The following is a 21,700-nucleotide window of genomic DNA, read 5'->3' as shown; positions in this document are numbered from 1 at the left end:
GTAGGTCTAAAGACTGGCACAATCAGGAAGTCTGAAAGCGTGAGGAGGGCAATTGGGTGTTCAGGGGCGCCTGCACAGCTACCTTCCTGTCGCTGAAGATGGCAGTGGCACCCGCAGGGGAGGGCGAGGCCCAGCAGGCCCTCTGGCACTCACATTTTAAACTTCTATGTTCTTTTATTCTCATATTTGAAGTCCATGAGATGGTGCTGATTCCAATAATGACAGGGGGCCACAGGATAAGAGAAGCAAGGGAAGATTCATCTGAGAACCTATCAAGAAACCTCCATTAATTTAAGATCTTTAAAGTGTAACATTGGAAGTTATGATGTAAGAAGCTTAACGTAACTATAGCTATTCTCAAAGCAATGCAGTATTAGCACAGTTTTGAAGCTCTATCTATTGAGTTGCATTCTAATGGAACTAATGTTAGCAGAAACAATGCGTGGCTAGATCACTACACTGGATTCCTCCACAATCCTAAGCAACAGCCAAAATTTAGATATTTAGAAGTAAATTCATTTAATGTGTTCTCAAAAAGTTATACTTAAAATAAATTTCTGGTAAACTGAAATGGAAATTGTAAATACAGTGGGGAATTCAAATGAAAATAACAAATTATAGTCCCCAGTTCAGCTGAAGGAGTAGCCTTCAAAACTGCTTGCCAGAAATTCTTTAGTAAGGAAGACTATTTCTTAAGCCAGAAAATTAATAATTCATGCTTTTTGGGTATGGTTTTAAACAACAGGCTTCTTTAAAGCAAGGCAAGTCTTTAAATTCTGTCAGATTCCAATGGGCTTTAGCCTTCTTTACCTAAGCAAAGATTAAAGCCATTGGAAAAAAAATTATGATTGTATGTATGCTTTTAGAATACACAGCCTGTGACCGGGCGTGGTGGCACACGCCTGTAATTCCAGCACTTAGGAGGCTGAGGTAGGAGGATCGCCATGAGTTTGAGGCCAGCCTGGACTATATAGCAAGATCCTGTCTCAAAAAACCAAAAAAAAAAATATATATATATACAGCCAGTTTTACATAATGCTATACACAGTTAATCAGATCCCCAGGTTACCACACATGACTATTTCATATGTAATATAGTTCCACACTCTAGAGTTGATTTTATAGACTAAGTCTGGAGCCCAGAAAGTAGGGCTACTGTTCACCCAGAAGAGAGAAAATTAACAGCATGGACTTGCTTCCCACCTCTCCAGGGCACAAGTGGTCCCAATGCTGTTAGATCTTAACATAGTAGGAGGTCCATAAATACTTGTTGGCTTTTATTAAGTATGATGCAATGAAAATGAAGTTTGTAGGATTACATGTGACTTTTGTTCCTTTGTGCTTTTTTTGAATTTTATAAATTTCTCTCATGATATATCTGAAACATTTGTAGTAAGGCAAAATAAATGTGATTTCTTGAGGTTGCAAACAAGATGAATGTTTGAAACACTCCAGATCTTTGTTCCTAGGATATTTTATACTGACCTCTTTTAAGTGGAGAATGATACTTACATTGTATCATAGTCTATTGAGTATCTTTATGAAATATATTTAAATTTTTGATATTTTATATTGGAGGTATGACCTTTGAATTCAACTATTGTTTCTAAAGATATGTTAAGTAATGAACAGAGACTGAGAGAAAATTAGTTCTTTAAATCCATCAGTGGATGACAATAATATGTGAATTGTACAGTCTTTATATATATATATAGAACAATTCAAAATACCAGTTTGGTGGTTTTTATATTTGTGATTTTTCTATTTACTTAAGCATTTGCTTTTATTTCATCAACAGTGAAGAAAATCTTATAAAAAGGTCACAGATTCTCTTATTCAGCTAAAAACACTATATATGGTTTAAATATATTTGATGATTCAGTCAAAATAGACCTACATTTAATTAAAATATAATGAGCACACATATCACCAGATTCTGTAAATTCCTCTGTCATTTTGTCACTGCTAGTTATCACTTTTACTTTTATCAGCTACTACCACTTATTGTACATTTACTATGTACCAAACAGTATGCAGTTGTTTTCTTTCTTACAGCACTAATGACATAACCCAGGGCTTTGTATATGCTAGGCAACTGAGTCATATCCCCGGCCTTGTAGATGTTTTTATATAACATCTTGTGTAGCTCTTACAATAACTGAGAGTTAAGTGTTGTTATCTCCCCTTGAGAAGCTGAGACACGAACTTAGGAAAACCTCATCTTAGACTGTACAGATAAGTGTTGAAATGGCAATATTTGAAACTTAGCCCACATATTTCCTGATCCATATTTTAATCACCATTTTTATTGTCATTTTGTAATTTATATTTTTTCCACTAAGATTTAAGCTCCTTAACGGCAAAGACCAGGTCTTCTTGCTCTGCAGCTTCTGTGGCTGGCCCACCCAAAGACTCAATAAATACTGAAAAAAAAATTAAACTTAGATTTGAACTGTGGTCTCTAAGAGAGAACAACAACAAAGTCCTGCAAGACTCTTCACAAGTGATTTGCAGTTAGAGATAGGTTGATTGCTTTCTTGCTTTAAGCTAAGAACTTTGTACCCATAGAAAAATAGACAAAAGATACAAAATTACGTGTAAAAAAAACCTCTTAGCATATGAAAAGATATTGGACTTCATTAATATTAAAAGACATAATCAAGAGCTACAACGATATAAGACTCCACAATTATCATATTGGCAAGAAGTCAAAAGTCTGAGAACATACCGTTGTAACCTAACACAAGGTACTCATATGCTCCCAGTGGGAACGCAGAATAAGCCTTATGAAAATAATTAATTCAACTATAGAAAAATATTTATTTACTCAGGTTCACAAATCCATCTTTCGTGAATTTACCCCGGGAGCCTCTCAGCTTCAAATAAATCTATCCTTCAATATCTGCGCCACGGTAAAGGACTGGATTCTAAGCATTTGTTAACAGAGAGCGCGATATTAAGCTTTGTCGGTAGAGGGCGCTGGAGAAATATTGCAGGAGGGAAGGGGCAACTTCTGGTTCTAGGACGCTGTATTTTGCTTTTACTTTGTGATAGAGTCCGAGCCTTATGCAGTGTCGTAGGTGGAGGCGGGTGAAGAGCTTGGTGGTGTCAGGTAGTTCCAGTGACTGGTCCCGCAGCAACCTTGCATTCCCAGCCTGGTGTAGGTGACTAGCTAGCTCACTGTGGACCTCCTGGTGGATCACCAAGCGCTCATGGACCAGCCTTGACTGCTGCGTGCCTGTGGGTCAGAGGGTTGTTTCCTGCTGGCCTCGCGTCTGTGGAACACTCTGGCCTGGACCTGCGAACACTCAGCCATCCTGCGGTCGGCAACTGCGTCTTCTCCATCCAGGTTTCAGGCTCTCGGAGATATGGGGGCACCCAGTCCAGTTTCGTATGCCTTCGTCAGCCCCTCTATCCGAGGGCATTCTTCAGAACAGGGATAGGTAAAGTATGATCAGCTTGCTACACCCAGCTCGCCACCTGTTTTGTAAATAAAATCATTTTGGAGCACAGCCAGGCTCATTTGTTTATGCACTGTCTATATAGCATTTCATGGTTGTGACAGATTCAGTGTGGCCAAAATATTTACTATCTCATTATAGAAAAAGTTTGCCAATTTTAAAGTTCTTTACACTGTTATGTTACTCTCCTCTCAAAATTTAATTTTTAATATTTTAATTACCATGTGGTTTTTGTCCTTATTCTGATTTCACTTTTAACGTAAAATAATACCCACACCCATGATAATTTACTATAGCATTACATGTAGTTGCAAAATATGTGTAAGAAGCCTAAGTCTCCCAGTATGGAGATTGGTTAGTAATCTATGATATCCACACAATCAGCTAGGAAATGAATTAAGGGATCTCTATAAACTGATATGGAGTGACTTTCAGAGTGTGTAAGGTAAAGTAAGTGAAAAGAAAAAAAACCTACAAAATGCTACAAGAAGAAAACTGATTTACTAAAGAAGAAATAGGGCTGATGCAGTGGTCCATGCCTATAATCCCAACTCTCAGGAGGCTGAATTGCGATCACAAGTTTTAAGTTGACTTGGGCAACTCAGGAAGACTCTGAGTCAAAATTTAAAATTTTTGAAAAGGCCTGGGGATGTGGCTCACTGAGAGAGAGCACCTGGGTTCAATCTCAAGTACCCCTCCAAAAAATGTAAAAGGGATAAAAAAGAAACAGGAAGTTAAAATGGTTACCTACAGATGGCGGATAGGAATAGAACGGAGAAATAGGCAGGGACCAGGCACTTCTGTGAATATGCCTTTTAGCATAGTTTTATTGAATATTTCACACATTCAGAACTGAAATTAAATCAAGCATAAAAAATGAAAACTGAATGCAAGCAGAAAGCAATTAACTATATTCAAATTAATAGCATGACCACGTGGAAGAAAAAGGACCAATTAGAATTAGTCTAATTGAACATGATACTTTGACTAAATAGCCTTGACTAAGACAGGAAAGATTTCTAAATAATCTTAAATTCTATTAGGTTTGCTTTGGGTAGACCACATTTGTAGCAATTTTGAAACTATTTTATATATTGTAAGGATAAGCTAATAAGTAAATACATGATGTGTTGGAGGCCAGAGTTCTCATTGTGGGAAAAGATAAACACAAACAGTGATAGAAGTGATAGAAGACAGAAAGAATCCTGAATTGCTGGAGATGACACTTACCTAAAATTTGTGAGGCCCTAGGTTCATCTCTAGCACAGCAAGGAAAGAAAAAAAAATCCTGAAGTATTTATTTCTCTGGAATTAGAATTATCTAGATAATATATAGACAGAACTCTTTCCTATGTCTATCGACCTCAAGAATCTAGAAGCAGTAATACCACAATAGAAATGAACGATCTAGTACTAAAACTTGGCTTTTAGATATCACACCAAAAAAAGAAAAAGGTGGGCTTGGGTGTAGCTCAGCAATACAATACCTGTTTAGTATGTATGAGGCCCTGGGTCCAGTTCCCAGTGTTATCAGGTTGGGCGGGACCGGCAGTTTTCCACGTTCTTATTTGTCCTGATCGATCGATTGGTCGGGATAATTGACAGATGTGAAAGACGACCATTTATTTTAGGGCAGAAACAGAAGGTAAAAAGAAAAAGAAGCATAAAAGAAGTGCTGAAGGAGAAAAAGGTGCTTTGAACAAAGGCTAGAAGATAATGTCCTGCAAGCAGAGTGGACCACAGCAAGAACGAGAAGCCCGTGGTGCACAGTGGATTGCTGCCCTCCTTTCATGTCTTCTTTGATAGTGATCCAAGTGGTCCCGCTTGTTCTTGTGCTGGAACAGTGAAATCAGTGCCAGGTCTGGAACATTCTCTCATCAGAAGATGGTACCAGGTGCAGAGCTTGGCTTGATCCCACGACAGGCTTAGGCGCTGCTGTTACTAACTGGTGGTTATTAAGTCTTCTCAGTTGGTAAGTTGTGCCCAACTGCTGCAGCCACGTTGCCATACTCTAACCTCCCACCATGCCAGCACTGCAAATAAATAATCACACTAAAAGGAGTAAGACCTCTTTGGAAGAAATAGTTAATTTCAGGACTGGAGCAGTTGAAGTACACGATGCCAGTTGAAGTACCTGTGCCAAAATAAGGGAACACTTCACAAGCTGCCTTGGAAGGGCTTCTAGTGGTCATAGAGGGACAATACACACATCAAACGAACGGTGATGTCAATAGATTATTGCTTATTGAGGAAATATATTACCTACTTATAGACTTATTTTTATAGAAAATAAGCACTAAAACTAAATAAAATTTCTAAAAGAAAATCTTTGTGATCGTGGAATAGACAAAAACTTCTCATATAGGACCCTCCTGAAAATGACAACTGTATGTGGCCCTGGACTGGAAAGAATGCAATAGAAGACATTATGGGGACAATTGGAGAATTTGAATATGAATTTATGAACTACAGATCACGGTTGGATTTCCTGAACTTGATCATTTTGCTGTGGATATGTATGTAAAAGAATGTCTTTGCTGGTATGACACACATGCTAATATATTTAAGGAGCAAAAACCATGATGCCTAGAACTCTCTCTCAGATGTTTCTACTAAAACTATTACAGCAACTGCCACTAATGACAACAATAAATGTGCAAGTTTGGCAAAATACTGATGGGTCCATCTGGTGAAGAAATGTCTGTGGTCCTTTTTATTGGCTGCTTGTGGCTGCGGAGTCACACTAATTTGCAGGGGCTCCTGTGGTAAGTCCACACCCTTTGCTGTGCACTAGCTATGGATTTATGGGTTCCTCTAGTTTCATCTTCTCAGGTGCTGGGCCAATTGCCAACCAGATGCTTCCCTTTGTAAACATCACAAAACTCCTCTGAAGTAGACATTATTTCCTCCATCTATTCAGATGAGACAACTGAATTCAATATCAATAAATTATAAAGCAGTGATACAAACCAAGGACTCTGGGTCCAATGTTCATTTCACCTGAGTTCTGGCTCCAAGGGGTCAGTGTTGTGACCATCAGCAGATGCTGCACAATTTGAAAGAAAACAGATGTGGCTCTGAAAGGTTAAAAGAGAGAACCTTAAACACAGACTGTGGGAATTCAGTAATTAGAAAGCATAATTTAGTAGGGCAAGAATAACGAATATCTAAAGGTTTAGCATTTGTAATATTACTTTCCTAAATAGTCTGCAATTTTGTATTTTTTTTTCCTGAGACTATTGGTTACCCCTCATATAAACACCATTATTATTTTTCTGAAATACACAAATATTTTTAAATATTAATATATATTACTTTCATGGTTTATATGTTCTCAAACTTCCTACCACACTACATAGAAGCATAAAGAAACATAAAAAAGAAATGTAGGCATATGATTAAAATAGCCAAAATGTTAAGTTGATTTTATTTCTTCCATTAACAAATATATTCCTAGAATATAGAAACTACAGTATCACATTCTTCTTCGCCATCTGTACGGAAGTCCATAGTAAGGGTGTGGTATGGGTGACCGTGTGAATGTTTATGAGCTTGCATGTATGAATTGTGTGTGTGGGTTTGTATTTGTATGCACAGATTTATGTATGTCTATAATTGTATGTAGATGCTCCTCAAAACTTGAGATGCGATCATATCCTACTAAATCCATCGTAAGCTAAAAATATTGTAAGTAAAAAAGGTATTTAACACATTTAACCTACCAAATATCAGCTTAGCTTAGCCTACCCTAAAGAATGCTCAGAATACTTCCGTTAGTCTACAGTTGGGCAAAATCACATTACACAAGGTCTGTGTTAAAATAAAGTACTGGATAACCTTATATGGCCAACTGGGCGCGTGGCTCTCTGGTGCTGCCCGTTGTCATAAGAGTGTAGAGTGTGTGTCACCCCACATGCTGCTAGCTCAGGAAAAGATCAAAGTTTACAATATGGTTTCTATTTTATTGGTATTGCTTTCATACCACTGTAAAATTGAAAAATCCATACTTGGACCATTGTAAGTCAGGGTCTCTCTCTCTCTCTCTCTCTGTCTCTGTCTCTCTGCACATGCATGTGCATGTGTGTGTGTGTGTGTGTGTGTGTGTGTGTTCATCTCTACAACCACTGTCTTTTACTGTTAACTGTGTTTGTCTCTTTCATGAACTTGTAGGCTCTTGGAAGCACAATGACCATATTTGATTGACTTTCATTTCTCAGGATCTGAGCAAAGAGGCTAGAACTGATGCATTTTGTTTGCTTGTTATTTTTTGAGACAGGGTCTTGCTGTATAGTCCAGGCTAGTCTCAAACTCACAATCCTCCCAACTCAGCCTCTCCAAAGCTAAAAAATTACAGGCATGCATCCCTATGCATGGCTTAGAACTGATGTTTTCTCATGTAACTTTTCTATTGGTGCATAAGTTCTTTGTGAACTTAAAATAACTCTGCTTATTTAATATAAATAGCAGTGGTAAAAACATGGGCTCAGACTACCTGAGTTTAAATCCAGCTTACTGTGTGGTCTGGAAAGACTTCTAGGAAAGTTCTTCTAGGAAAGGCCTTCCTTGCCTGTTTTCTCATTGAAAATAGGGATGTTGGGAGCAAACCTCTGGTCAGGTTCCCATGATCAGAGAATGCAAGAAAGGGGCTTGGGGAACATGTGATTTATTCAGAAGTATCTCAGGAGGAAGATAAGAAGATAGGAGGGAATAAAGCCTGGTAAAGAGAGAAGTAAGACTGTGCTCTCTGCTGGGGGCTAGCTTTAGTCTAATCCACAGAGGGTTACTGAACTGGACCACAAGGCAGTTCCACCTTGTAGCAGGAGCCAACTTTTTACACCCCTGAGCCCTTTAGTCCTTGGCTCCTGACTGTGCCCCAAGGCGATTGTGGAAGGCAATCTCCCCAGTGGTTCCTGTTGGACTGAAGGCAAGTCTCTGGAGAAAGAGGAGCTGTAAACTTAGCAAGCAACACGCATGGCCTTTGGGAGACAGTACCAGCCTGGTAACGGGAAGAGAGGGCCCAGCAGCATCCACAGCAATTACCATTTCACAAGGCCTTGGGAGGGTTCAGGTTCAACATAATGCTACGTTTAAACACTTAGAATAATATCAAGTAACCTTTTTCGCATGCTTGAGCCAAACATTTTTCTAAGCTCTTTTCCCTTAAAAGGCTACCCAATATAAAATAACCCCTCAAATATCAGTTTGTTTTATTTAATAGCAGATCCCTTAATACATACTAGGTGTTTAATATATGAGGGTCAAATCACATGTTTAGGGAAAATATCTTCTTGTCTCTTTGTTGGCTTCTATGTTCCTTGTTGTCCTGGTTGCCTTAAATGCTAATATGCTGTTTCGGACTTTGTCCTGTAGGTAATGAGAAATTTCAGCCATTTTAAATTTCTGTTTTTACTGATGCCCTGAGGTGCCTAAATAAATTTAGATGAGGTCATGGTGAGCAGGCCCAGGAGTGCCTGACCCTCCTGGTAATTATTCCCATCCCCATCCTGTGATTCCTGCGGAAGCTGGGCAAACAATGAAAATGGGAGAAAAAAAAAAAATCAGTGATCCCCTTTGGTAATATCAGTCAGGCTTCAGTCAGAGAAGCAGAAGCATGAAAGAAATTTACAGTGTGGTTTACTGTGGGGATTTGACCTGACACAGTTGTAAGAACTGCACAGCCATCCATGTGTGGCTTCTGGCAGCTCTGCTGCAGGTGCTGGCCCCTGACATTGCAGGGCCAGCCATCAGCAAGGAAAGCTAAGTGTGAAACAATGGAAGCAAGAATGGGCTGGAAACCACAGGAGAAGCTGAAACCCAGGTGGTTTTTCAATGCCTGCAAATCTCCAGTTTGATGACAGGGAGTACGGGGAAGCTCTCACAGAGCTAAACAAGCGCATTACTTCAGATACAGAGAGGCAGAAGGAAGCCCAGATTGTGGAGGGGTTAGGGTCTTGGTGGCCATGACAATGACAAGGCCATTCATGACAGTGTGATTTGCAACAGGGCTGGGCACTCCTGCAACTATCTTTTGCATGTGCAAATGATGACAAGGATACTTCACTTCCAAAAATTCACATCTTATACAAAATGTCTCTTTGGCCCAAGAAGACTTAGAAGTACACAGTGCAGGAAATCTGGAGAGTACAGTTCTTGTTTAGCTAAGTCAACACACAAATCACACTTGGTGACAACATCAAAATGAACTCAAGTAAAAAGTCAGTGGCCTAAGTGGGGCTTTCTATCATTCCACTATGCACCTCTAAACCCAAACCGTCATGGTCTAAAAGAGAAAGAAAGACAAAAATAGGGGGAAAGTCCAGCTAGGAAGGCCCCGGGTTCATGGGGTTGGTCAGCCATGTAGAAACAGAAAGACGATCCTCAAGGGCCAAGCCTTGGCTAACTGCTTAACATAATTACAGAGGAAGAAATATGAGCCAGAGTGAGCAGAGATGTGTACATCTGCCTCTAAAACCTGACTATCAAGTTCTTCAGTGCTTGCCAGATCACTGATTCCCCAGAGAAAAGGGACTAAATGGGGCCAGTGAGGAGAAAAAAGGCCTGAGGTTCTATTCCTTGCAGAATTTAGAAGAAGACATTTCTAAAGGTTATTTCTGCTTTATGAAAAGTTAGTACTGTCTAAATGCATGATTGTACAATTCCAATCTCCTACAGTTACATAGGTAAGGATATTGCTGAATAATGATGTCTGATTTGAACTGTTGCCCTTATAATTGTCTTTCAGAATTTTTCCTGGCTTCAGAGTCATCCATAAACTCCCACTGAGGAGAGAAGGTTTTAGATGTGTCTTGGAAGTTATCAATTAGTTGTTCAACAAACAAAAGAAGGAAAAGCCATCAGTCAGGCAGGATAGATTCTACTGTGGCAACAATCCCAGATCTCGGTGGCTCAAAACCAGATTTTAAAAAGATCTCATCTATTCTTCTCATCTGTCACAGGACAAGGCTCCACAGAGCCTCTCAGGGGTCGAAGTTGATGGAGTAATCAACATCTTGGTGCTGCCAGGTATGATTGTGGGTTACGGTGATTGTCCCATTGTGTCACACTACCAACTACCACCACCCCACCATTATGTCCTCTTGGCTGTGAAGTTTGTCCCATGCTGATTCATCTCAGCAGAGAAAGAGTTCTGAAGTAGCTCATGCCAGCAAGTGATGGTTCTGCACAAATGACACGATCACCACTCAGCAGTCATATGAACTGATAATGCAACATAACCCACTCACAGGGGTCTGTGGAGTGAAATCCTCCTTTATTGTCTAAATTTTCCAGGCAGATAGTGAAATCCCAAGACCTGCAGTTAATAACCAGTACCCAGGAGAGCCAATGGTGTAGTTTTAGTCCAAAAGTCTGAGGACCAAATTTCAGTCCAAGTTCAAAGACAGAAGACTAATGTCCCAGATGGAAGACAAGCATGCAGAAAGAGTTCTTTCTTACTCAGCCTTTTATTCTATTCAGGGCTTCACCAGATTGGGTGATGCCCACACACATGAGGAGGGCAATCTGCTGCACTTGGTCCACCAATTCAAATGTTAATCTCATCCAGAAACACCCTCACAGGCACACCCCAAAATAATGTTTCACCAAGTAGCTGGACAACCCATGATGTGGTGCTGATGACACATAAAATTAACCATCATGCCTACCATGTACTCAGGAAGGAGAAAGGCAAAAATATTGAGAGAGAAATGTTGACTCCCACAGCGATGTGGGAGGGAAGTGGAATTCTGTTCCATCAGAACCTGTGTCAAGTGAATTATAATGACCAAAGGCATGCTAAAATCTTCCCCCATGTTTCATCCCACACATGGACAATAATACCTATCCCTCAGGCACTGGATCATCAAGATATTCTTCCAACTCTAGTCCTTCATTTGTTCCTCACCACCCACAGAATGAATCGAAATTCCTCATGTTGTGGCTATTGCAGCTGCTGCTCCAATGGTGCCCCTAGGAAGTTCAGACATGTTTAATCATGCTGGGAGCAGGTGGTGGCAAAGGCTCTCCTGGGGACTATAGGAAGTGAAACTGAGGGACCTCAGCAGACAGAAGTCAGATAAGGGGAACAAAACACCCCTAAGCTTAATCTACTACTGGTGCCTGGGTACAGCCCTCTGCCTCTCCTTGAGATGGGGTAATGCTGGAATCCTAGAGAAGAAGGCTTCCTGCAAAGAATAAGCATTTATGTTTGCAAATATAAAATTCCTGGAGGCCCAAGTCAGCCTTGTTTTGCAATGTGGATAATACAAAGGGTACAGAAAGAGACGGCCTTCTTTTTCTTCAGTGGGGAGCCAGCCAAGCATCTCCACATTGGTGTGTTATCCGGGTCAGCAGTACAGACATGGGCCCAGCTGAACCACCTCCTTGGTTCAGTGTGCTTTGGGCAGATATGAGCAGGAGATGGCACTGGGAACGTTGATAGCAAAAGTCCCAGTGCCTTGGCCATATGGTGGGTGTGAGGGGCATGGCTGCACCCATGCCAATGGAGAAATGGAGCAAAGTAATAAGAAAATAGGCATCCCAGCTCGTGATTAGAGAACTGGATACCTATGCACAGGAGGGTCCACTGTGAGAATGCCTGGAGTAAGTAGCTCATCCAACTGTTGGAAACCTACCATTTAAGTGCTAAATAAAATGGACAAAGTCCCTGACATCGCAGAATTTAAATTCAATGGGAAAGACTGACAAAAATTAACACAACATATAGGTAATTTCAAATAGTGGTGAGTGCTATAAGAAAATTTTACATGTGTTTACATACTATTTTATGTAATTTACTAGGGAGAGACTTTACATTCTTTAATTGTGGTTTAGAGTATAATTGATTGCTATAATCCTATTCCTGGGCTTTTGTAGCTGGGAGAACCTCAGGCCATTTATAATATCGCCACATCTTTCAGAGTCCACAGGCTTTGCCTGCGCAGGATGACAATCCTTAGTTCATGGAAAAAGGGTAACAGGCTGAGACCAAGGTCTGAGACTGTGGACTAGGGTTATTGCCACTGCTGAGGGCATACAGAAGCTACCATCGTGGTGGCTAAAGGCATATGTATTTGAAATTTTGTTCAGGCTGGCATTGGTGTCTAAGGATCTACTGAGGGATAACAGCAGGAATCTCTGGTCACAGATGCTCTCAGTGACAACTGGGAGAAAAATTGGGGGAATAAGACGACCCATCCTGGAAGAAGGACCATGTCAATGACAGGAGAGTTGAGGAACCCAGCTGGAGTAGGCAAGGACTAGGAAGACTGTCAATGACTCATTTATTCAACTATGTGTTAAGTTTTTATTAAGATTCTTCTGTGTAACATTTTCCATGCTATGTGTTAGGATGCAGAAATCAACTCACAAATATCCTTCCTTTAGGAAGCGTATATGCCACCAAATCCCAGCCCAAGGAGCTATGGATTCCAATCCCAACCAAGAACTACAGCAGGAACTAGGAACCAGGCATGGTTTCAGAGGCTGATCAGCTGTTTTGGATGGTATCTGTAGTTTTATGGGCCTACACAGAGAAGAGAGAACTTCCTTTAGGTAAGATGATTGAGCAAACATTGAGGATGGAGTTCTAGAATCAGAATTTGATTTCATTGACGTGGGGCAAGAATTGGGGTTGAAAGCAAGTTTAGCTATGGCTGATCAGGGTTGAGAGCAGCCAGTGTCCACCCTAGTTCCCGAATATCAACAGCACAATGTGTAGCCAGCAGCCAAAGAAATCACAAATACACTGGTCTGTTTTGCTTTAGCCTCTTCCCTTACTGTCATTATCACCACCCTCTCCTTTTTCCCTCCACAAAGTCCAGAGGAATGTGCCTTAGACCTAATGACAAAATTCTGCTTCTTGGGTTTCACCCCGGGCTGGTTGAATTTAACTTATTCTCCGACTCTTTAGGCTTTTGACTGATTGGGGTAAAATTTCTACCCTGAATATTTGTGGCTCCAGGCCTCCATGTCTACCCACCTGGCCTGTATTCTTGGTCCAACCTACATTAGCAACCTTTAAAAGAGGCCTTATCATTTTGCCATGAACCACCGGCTCCAGGGGCAAGTCTGTTGCTATAGCAACATGGATGATCTAGCAGGCACAAGGCTGTCACTCTGCTTTAGCGGGATCAGGGAGGGGAACACCAGCCTCCTTCAGGGAGATAAGGGTCCTTGTGGGCCAATTATTAGAGAAGAGGGTAAAATGCCTCCCTCGCCCTACCCTATCAGGCCCTGTGGCCCACAGTCCCTCCTCCTCCTGGGCTGCTTCTATCGCTGCCCCTGGAGAGATTTGGAGAGATTCCAGAGAAATTGCCAGGTTTCATTATATAGCGTTGAACCTGCATATTGATTCTCTAGAGAAGCCAAAGGGATGACATTTCTCCTTCCTTTGCTAACTAAGGATGTAACAAGATGATAGCCCCCTTGTGCAATCTAGTAATCCGTACAAGAAGATAACAAGGTTTATGTCCTCAAAGCAACTTGGAGACCACATTCATCATGACCCTCATTTATGTTTGCACTGGTCAAGGTCCAAAATGTAGCCTTAACCTCATGGCCACAGTTAATTGATTCGCTTCTTCCTGTCTCTTTCTTCCAAGTTTCTCTCCTCAATCTCTTCCATTTTCTTCTCTTGGATCCTTTTGCCATAACCAGTAAATTTCCCTGTCTGAATAATTTCTTCTTTAATGCTTCCTCACGTCCTACCTCTTACCTTACTAACCCTGTCCTCTTCTCCAAGTACTCTACTTTTCCTGCAGGACTCGAATGGGGTAACTGTTTGCTCATACACCTTAGATTTTAATTCCACAGGGTGGTTTAATATCTCTATGGGGAGTACAATACATTACATATAATAGAGAAGTCAATTACTACTGGCTCCATTAAGTAAGGTTCATTTTTCTTCATAGAATCAGAAATCTGGATGTAGATGATTTATAGATGATAGTGCTGATTTCATGGTGAGTCAAAGTCAGGACTCCTATTATCTGTGATCATCTTTGCTTTTCCCTCATATTTATGACTTCTTGGTCAAAATATGGCCCCTCCCACATAGCCATCACACCTGACTTTGAAGCAAAAAGGGAGCATGAGCCAAGGAGTAATGTCTGCATTGGGAAAACAAAATATTCTCAGAATCTCTAGTAAAGTTAAACATCCTGGCTAGAAGTTTGTCACTTGGTCATCCCTAGATGCAAGGTAACCTAGGCAAGTAGGTATAGTTGACTTGCATGTTGCATTCTAGCATAAAATCAAAATCTTGTGAGTAAAAAGGAAAATGGATAAAGATATTGGGCAGAAAATACACAGCGTCTGCCTTATTCCCCACACTAATTGACTGTCTCACTGATCTTACTGAAACCTCACTCCTTTTCATTTGCCATTCAGATATTGTTCTACTTCTCACTGTTGTGTGTCAGCACTCATCACATTTATTGTATGCATAGGCAAAGGGCAAAAAGTCAAAAAATAAAAACCTGGCCAGTCATGAGGATTGATCATTTTGGATGATAGGAATGTGCAGGAGGGCGGCTTGTCCAAAAAACACAACTACTCAGGAGCTCATTCTCCTTGCATTATCAGTGATTTTAGCCGCCCCCTCACAGAAACTCCATGGGCATTGTCACTACCTTTTGTTATGGCTTAGATCTAGAATGTCTCCCTACCTCTCATGTTTTCAGAAGTGAGGCTTTCAAAATGTGATTGGATCTTAAGAGTTCTAACGTCACAAGTGTATTAATCCATTGCTATGATCATACACTGATGGTGTTTTGGGGAGGTAGAAAGACTTAGGAGGTAAGGCCTATTTGAAGGGAGTGAGTCATGGAGACATGACTTTAGGAACTATATCTGGTCCCTAGTTCCTTCTTCTCTGGTCTTTTCCCCTCTCATTTTGCTTCTTGGCTACCGTGAGATAAGCAGCTTTTCTTTACCATGCCCTTTTGCCATGATGTTTCTGCCTTGAAAACAGCTGATGATGGACTGAAACCTCTGAACTCATGAGCCAAAATAAATCTTTCCTCTTCTGAGTTGATTTTCTCAGGTATTTGGTCACAGCACAGAAAATCTAATACATATGTAATGCTACTCCCCCAAAATTACTCCACTGAACACACCTCTAATTGGCCATCTTGTCTTCTTTCAGGTGTTGATTCAATTGCTCTCATACCAACTCATCTTCAGCATTATTGGCATTGTCTGTTCTCTGCTGTCTCCTAACCCATCACCCTGCCCCTTTCATGACTTCGCTTTCACCCAGCATGGCTTTCGTGGGAAGTATTTCTACAGTTCTTTTATCCCCTACATTTCTCTATTCTCCTAGACTCCTGTGTGCCCTGTTATTTCCATTTGTCTAAACTCTATACCTGGATGAACCCAACTATTTCTCTGGGCCTGTACCTAAGAAACAGGATTACCCAGTGGAGCAGATTGATTTCACTATAATTTCAGGGACATTAATTTCAAACAGGTCCTCATACTGAACAAACATTTTACAATTCTATCTCATTTTCTCACGTAACTGTCTCAAACCTTTCTCCTTTCTTCAGGCCTACAACCACACTCTCTTTTTCTTCTTTGAGTACATGACCTCCTTGTAGTATGTTAGAGAGAAAATAGGAGGGGTGAGGGTATAGCTTAATGGTAAAGCACTTGCCTATTACGCATAAGGCCCTGGTTCAACCTCCAGCAGAGGAACTCTCTTACCCTCCTAGCATTTATTATGGGTCCTTTTCTTCTGATCTGCTAGCAGGACTGTCCTATCTCCCATCTAATGGGATCCACCTCTAATTTCCAGGAATCTCACATTATCTTTGATTTCTTCTTTCCCTCTTACTTAATCTTTTTCTCTTATTTGAAACACCATTGTATTTATTAATATCTACCCATATCTCTCCTTTTAAAAAACAAAATAGCATTCATAATTGTTATGGTTTCGATATGAAATGTCCCCCAGAATCTCATGTGTTGAAGGCTTGGTCCTCAGTGTGGCAGTATTCAGAGGTGGGCCTTTGGGAATGCTTGGATCATGAAGGTGCTGTCCTAATGGCCAGATCTGTCCACTGATTGATTCACAGCTCAGTGGGATTTTGGAGGGGCTTTGTTACAAAGGTGAGCTCTGTGTTTTTACTTCCAGGCTGTCATGAGGTGACATGAGGATGGTGGCTTGTTCTTTCAGTCTTGTTCTTAGCTCCTTGTAAGAGTGGGGAGCTCAGGCTCTGCCAGAACCGTGATAGACTCTCCCAGTTAAACTGGCTTCAGTAATTCCAGATATAGTATGTGCCCTTGTAGTGTTACTTTTGTTCATGAGTGGAATCCTCAGCAACTACAAAGAAGAGGAGCTAAAAGCATGCCTGGATGATGGCTCAACGGACTTCCCAGCCTAGCCCACATTAGACCTAATCCTTTCACCACCATTATGGAAAAAAAAAATCTTGTTTTAAGACTGAGAAGATTAAATGTTGTATTAAAGTAGCAAGAATGGTGCTCAGTGGCAGAGTAGCCCCGTGTTTGGTCTTCAGCACTGAGAAAAAACAAACTAAAAAGATCTCTTTTTCTAGTATATGTGTGCCCATGTGCAAGCCAGGAAGAGGACCTTCACCAGGTATTGGCTCCAATGATTTTGGACTTCTTAGTCCACACTTCTTGGTCCAGAACTGTGAAAACTGTATTTCTGTTATTTAAGCTATCTGGTCTAGGGCATTTTGTTATAACAGCTTGAATTAAGACAAACACCAAGTACTGTATATCCAAATATTTTGTTCTTCCGCACCAATCACAACCACTTTCCAATCACCTTGGCTGATAGCTCTTCAACTCTTTCACCATAATATGCAATATCCTCTTGAGACATAATTTTTATACTCAGTCCGCAAATCCACATATCACAACTGTGGCCGAGAGGTGCCCTCCCTTTTCTCTTGACTCCTGAAACACCAGCCACCTAATCTGGTCCTGCTAACAGGACATAGGGGCCTGAGGGGAGTGCTGGAAGGAGGAAGGTAGGCATTAAGTTCAAATTGGAACACTGTGAGTATAAAAAGATGGAGAGAGTCTGCTTTGAGCTGTAGTCAAGTCGGGCTGAAGAGGCTGTGAGCAGCTGGATGGGAACAGAAGATGTGTGTAGAGCCTGCCCGAGTAGGGTCAGAGCAGAGAGATGCTGAGAACAGAGTGAAAGTACAGTGGGGGAGGCAAATGGAGAGCCACTACCTTCATCAAATCATTTGCAGTCAATTCTAGATTGGTTAAGTCTCCTTTTCCTGTTTGAAGGCCTAAGAGGAATTCTGCTCCCTTTTTCTAACTTTTTTGCTGGCGATCTTGACTGACTGACCGCAACTATTTCAGAAGCTAAGAAGAAACAAAGGAAGATGAAAACTAAATTGATAACATTCACTTCTTGTAAATATCCCTGGGAACAGGTATAGTGGTGGGACTGTTAGACAATGGGCTAACAATGGTAATAAAAATCCTATTATAGAAAAGATTCATGTAATTGATTTGCACACTACTATTCCCCAATGCTACTGAAACCAAAGGGTTGGCAGTATTTTTTTTTTTTATTGCTTAGGATTTAAACTTTAGGTTTAGTGAACAGTAGAACCCAAACTGACTGTGATAGATTTAGTAGATGGGGAAAAAGAGTTTATTCTTATATAAAATTTAGTCATATTACATTTAGTGTATTATTTTAATCTGTCAGGATATTTTGTTTCATGTATAATTCCAATGTCTTTTCCATGCTTTCTTGCTTTATGTAAGTGTAGTGGGTATATAAGGAAATATAGGAGAATGGCTCTAGAACTAGGAAAAGAAATAATCCTCAGAGAATTGAAGGATTCAATAACAATTGTAAGATTAACTTGTATCAGCTGTAATCCATCCTAGCAGATGAGTCATAATCTGTAAGTACTAGATGATCTAGATGGGACTCTTGACTACATAAAACTAAAGAACCGGTAAGCTTATCAGTTGCACAACTCAAAACTCATATTCTTTTTCAGTAGAAAAGTCAAGTGTTCGCTTCGGCAGCACAGATACTCAGTAGAAAAATCTGAAGCTCTACTTGGTTACCAGAGATCTCCATACAGCAAGGAATACCATTGTCACAAGATATTGGGGCTAGGCAGGTGAGGCAGACCTCTCAGAGAAGCTGGTCAGCTGGGCTGTGACAGCATACCAAACCTCAGATCTGACAGATTGCTGTTGTTGGAGAGTGTGAACCCAGCATAGGTAGATTTTCCTAGGGTCCAGAAGTAACAGTGTAAGCTCCAAAGAAAAACAAACAGGGCTTGGGGATATGGCTAAGTGATAAAGCATTTGCCTAGCATGACCAGGGCCCCAGGTTCAATCCTCAGCATCTTAGAAAAACAAAGAAGAAACAAACTGAAAAGAACAACAACAAAAATGTTTGCAGATCATCAGGAACCCCTGGTGTTAAACAAATAATAAAAATCATTGGACAGTAATTACTCATCCATGTACCCTTTGATGGGACCAATGAAGCACAACATCTGTCCCACTCCTGTCACAAGGGAGGGAAGTTTCACCATGGGGCAGTCTGAACACTTCTTGTTTACCCAGCTCCCTTCACTTTAATTTTATGATCATCAAACTTGTATAAAGTGATGTAGTTTCACAACAGATCTTAAAACTAGCAATGAGGTGAACTGAGAGAGGGGCCATACTTATTTCAGTCCCCAGAAGAGGATTTATTTTTGTATCAGTATCCTAATTTCCTACTGAATGTTTGAGTGTGCTTAGCATTTGTCTGCCTTGGAGAGCTTCATCAGCACTAGTTTAGCTGACATTGATTCTGGAGCTGAAAATTAACAGGTGACCCTGAGTAAGAGTAACTTATGTTTGTTTGCTCCTCTCTAGAAACCAACCAGTATGCTTTCTTTTTGTGAATGAGGCAAACACCAACTCTACAAGATGATGAGGTTAAATCTTTAGCCTTGGTGTTGGTTCAGGTTCTAATTTAAACTCTCTTCTCCTTTGATTTCATCCACTTTTTTAATGTGGCTAGTAGAAAATTTAAATGTTTATACAGTATTTGGCAAGCAATATAATTTTAGTGATCCTGTTGCTTGAGAGTCTCAATGTTTGCATTCTTTCATTTTTTTTTCATTTTTATTGGTACTTTTTAAATATACAGTACAGTTACATTTATCAAAGAACTAGGACTAGAGATTCCATTTGACCCAGCTAGCCCTCTGCTGAGTATTTTTCCAAAAAGAATTAAAAGAATCATACCACAGGGATATGTGTACACCCATATTTATAGCAGCACAGTTTGTAGTAGCTAAAACTTGGAAATTGCATTCTTTCACTTCTAAAAGCAATACTCTATTAAAGGTGGACAACTCAGTTTGGATGAAACACTCCAAAATTAGTATCTACCCCCCAGATCATTCACATCCTTCTAAGAGGCTAAAAGAAAGGGGACATTTGCTTTTTTGAATCAGAAATAGGCATAAGACAAATACACGTAAATGTGATGGGATGTAATAAAAGACTCAAAGTAAGCAAGACTACCTGTAGACAATCTGTTAACAAAACACAGTAATATATACACCTGGACAAGCCTCAATCCCATGAGGAAACCCAGCAACTTTAATTACTTTACCTACAGGCACTACACTGAGAATTGTTTCTTTCCACTTGAGTGGAAGCACACTGCTATGGTAGAGCAAGTTGTCACGAGTTCTGCTTCTCTTATGCCAGAACTGGCTTCGGAGGCTCATTTTTATATGTGTTATATAGATAATAATTAATACTTGTAGTACACTGATAACAATAATGAGCACAGGCTTTAGAGTCATAATGATCTAGGTTTGATTCTGGCTTTGCTGCTTGCTCAGTGACCTTGGGCCAGCAGTTTCACCTCTGGAGCCCTACCTGCTCATCTGTAAAACAGAAATAGCAGAGCCACAACACCTAATGGACCAACACCCTGCCTCTGCTTTTAGCCATTCTTCACTGTCAGTTCTGAAATCTGCTCTGCAAATATGATTGTGCCTCTACCTTTTGCCAAAAACCGTTATTTTTCACCCCAAGCTTCATGGAAAGAACTTTGGGGGGGGACCATTAACATAGGCTTTTGACATTTGTCCTCTGTAGTCTGTGGAAATTACTGGAGAACTTATATGGTGAGTTATGGTTTATCAAATATATCCATGGTTGACAAGGAGAGACAGCCAGTTAGGAAATGACTGCAGACATTACATGTACAGAAATGTTATGCATGTTTTTATTGCAGCCCAAATGGAAGGAGAGGAAGCCTGAGCCATCTTAAAGCACTTTACCCAAGAGCACAAAACTGGCCCCAACTGTGAGGCACTCCTTGCAGAATGCTGAAAACTCACTAAGGCTTGCAGAGGGAACATAAGCAGTTAGGGGGTTGGTTCCAGGTGCTAACTGATCTTTAAGTAGTTGGATGTGAATCAAAAAAATTTTTCAGTTTTTAAATACCTGTCATCCAGGTGTAGTGGTACATGCTTGTAATCCCAGGAATTTGGGAGGATGAGGCATGCAAACTGCCAGTTTGAGCCTCGTCTGGGCAACTTGGTGACTTAGCTAGACGCTGTCTCAAAATTAAAAATTACAAAAATTTAAAAAAAAGAAAAAAATTGAAGGGCTGAGGATGTAGCTCAGCGTGAAGGCTCTGGGTTCAATCCCCAGTACTAAAATAAAAATCTTAAAAAACACTTGTTAATCCTTATAAGCTACACTGGAGAGTTTGCTTCATACTGGGAGGATAAATCCCCTTGTGCGTACGAAGTTTTACAATTTGTCTTATCCAGCCACCTTTCATCCTCTTTTCCTCAAACTAAGGTCCCTGAACTCATCTCTTTTGCTAGGCTGAGAGCTGTCTGGGGAAGGCTCTGCTCTTCTCAAAGTAATTCCTGTTCTACGAAAACTATTTCCAGGCTCAGGGTATCATTAGTTAGTTAAAGATAATACACCAGTTTTGGAACAATATCAAATGGGACTTTCATTATTCAGTGAGAATTTGTACCTCTTTGCCACATTAGCCGGCACCTTGTGAGGAAATTCAAGCACAGATTAAATCACAGTGGCTTACAGATTAAGCTCATCATTTTATCTGGCCTTAGCTTAAAAAGATTAATTCTAGGGCTGGGGATTTAGCTCAGTGGTTTTGCTGTTTGCCCTACAAGCACAAGGGCATGAGCTTGATCCCCGGTACAAAAAAAAAAAAAAAAAAAAAAAAAAAAAAAAAT

General features: G+C 40.4%; 1 long non-coding RNA gene across 2 annotated transcripts in view; it reads right to left on the bottom strand.

The window, feature by feature from the left end:
* Nucleotides 1–2,792: 2,792 nt before the first annotated feature.
* The window catches only part of LOC117284464, a 23,045-nt gene continuing 4,137 nt past the window's right edge, over nucleotides 2,793–21,700 (bottom strand). The window contains exons 3-6 of one of the 2 annotated variants that reach the window (XR_004515568.1): nucleotides 8,699–8,825; nucleotides 6,432–6,538; nucleotides 4,949–5,595; nucleotides 2,793–3,480 (exon numbers count right to left, since the gene is read on the bottom strand). This is a non-coding gene — a long non-coding RNA (uncharacterized LOC117284464). The remainder of the gene's footprint in view (nucleotides 3,481–4,948; nucleotides 5,596–6,431; nucleotides 6,539–8,698; nucleotides 8,826–21,700) is intronic. The other variant, XR_004515569.1, reaches the window with a different exon arrangement.

Source organism: Fukomys damarensis, unplaced genomic scaffold, assembly GCF_012274545.1.
Source record: "Fukomys damarensis isolate Sample0158 unplaced genomic scaffold, DMR_v1.0_HiC HiC_scaffold_37, whole genome shotgun sequence".
Taxonomy (NCBI): Eukaryota; Metazoa; Chordata; class Mammalia; order Rodentia; family Bathyergidae; genus Fukomys; species Fukomys damarensis.
The sequence above is the reverse complement of the archived record's forward strand: the minus strand, read 5'-3'. Positions and strand labels throughout refer to the sequence as shown.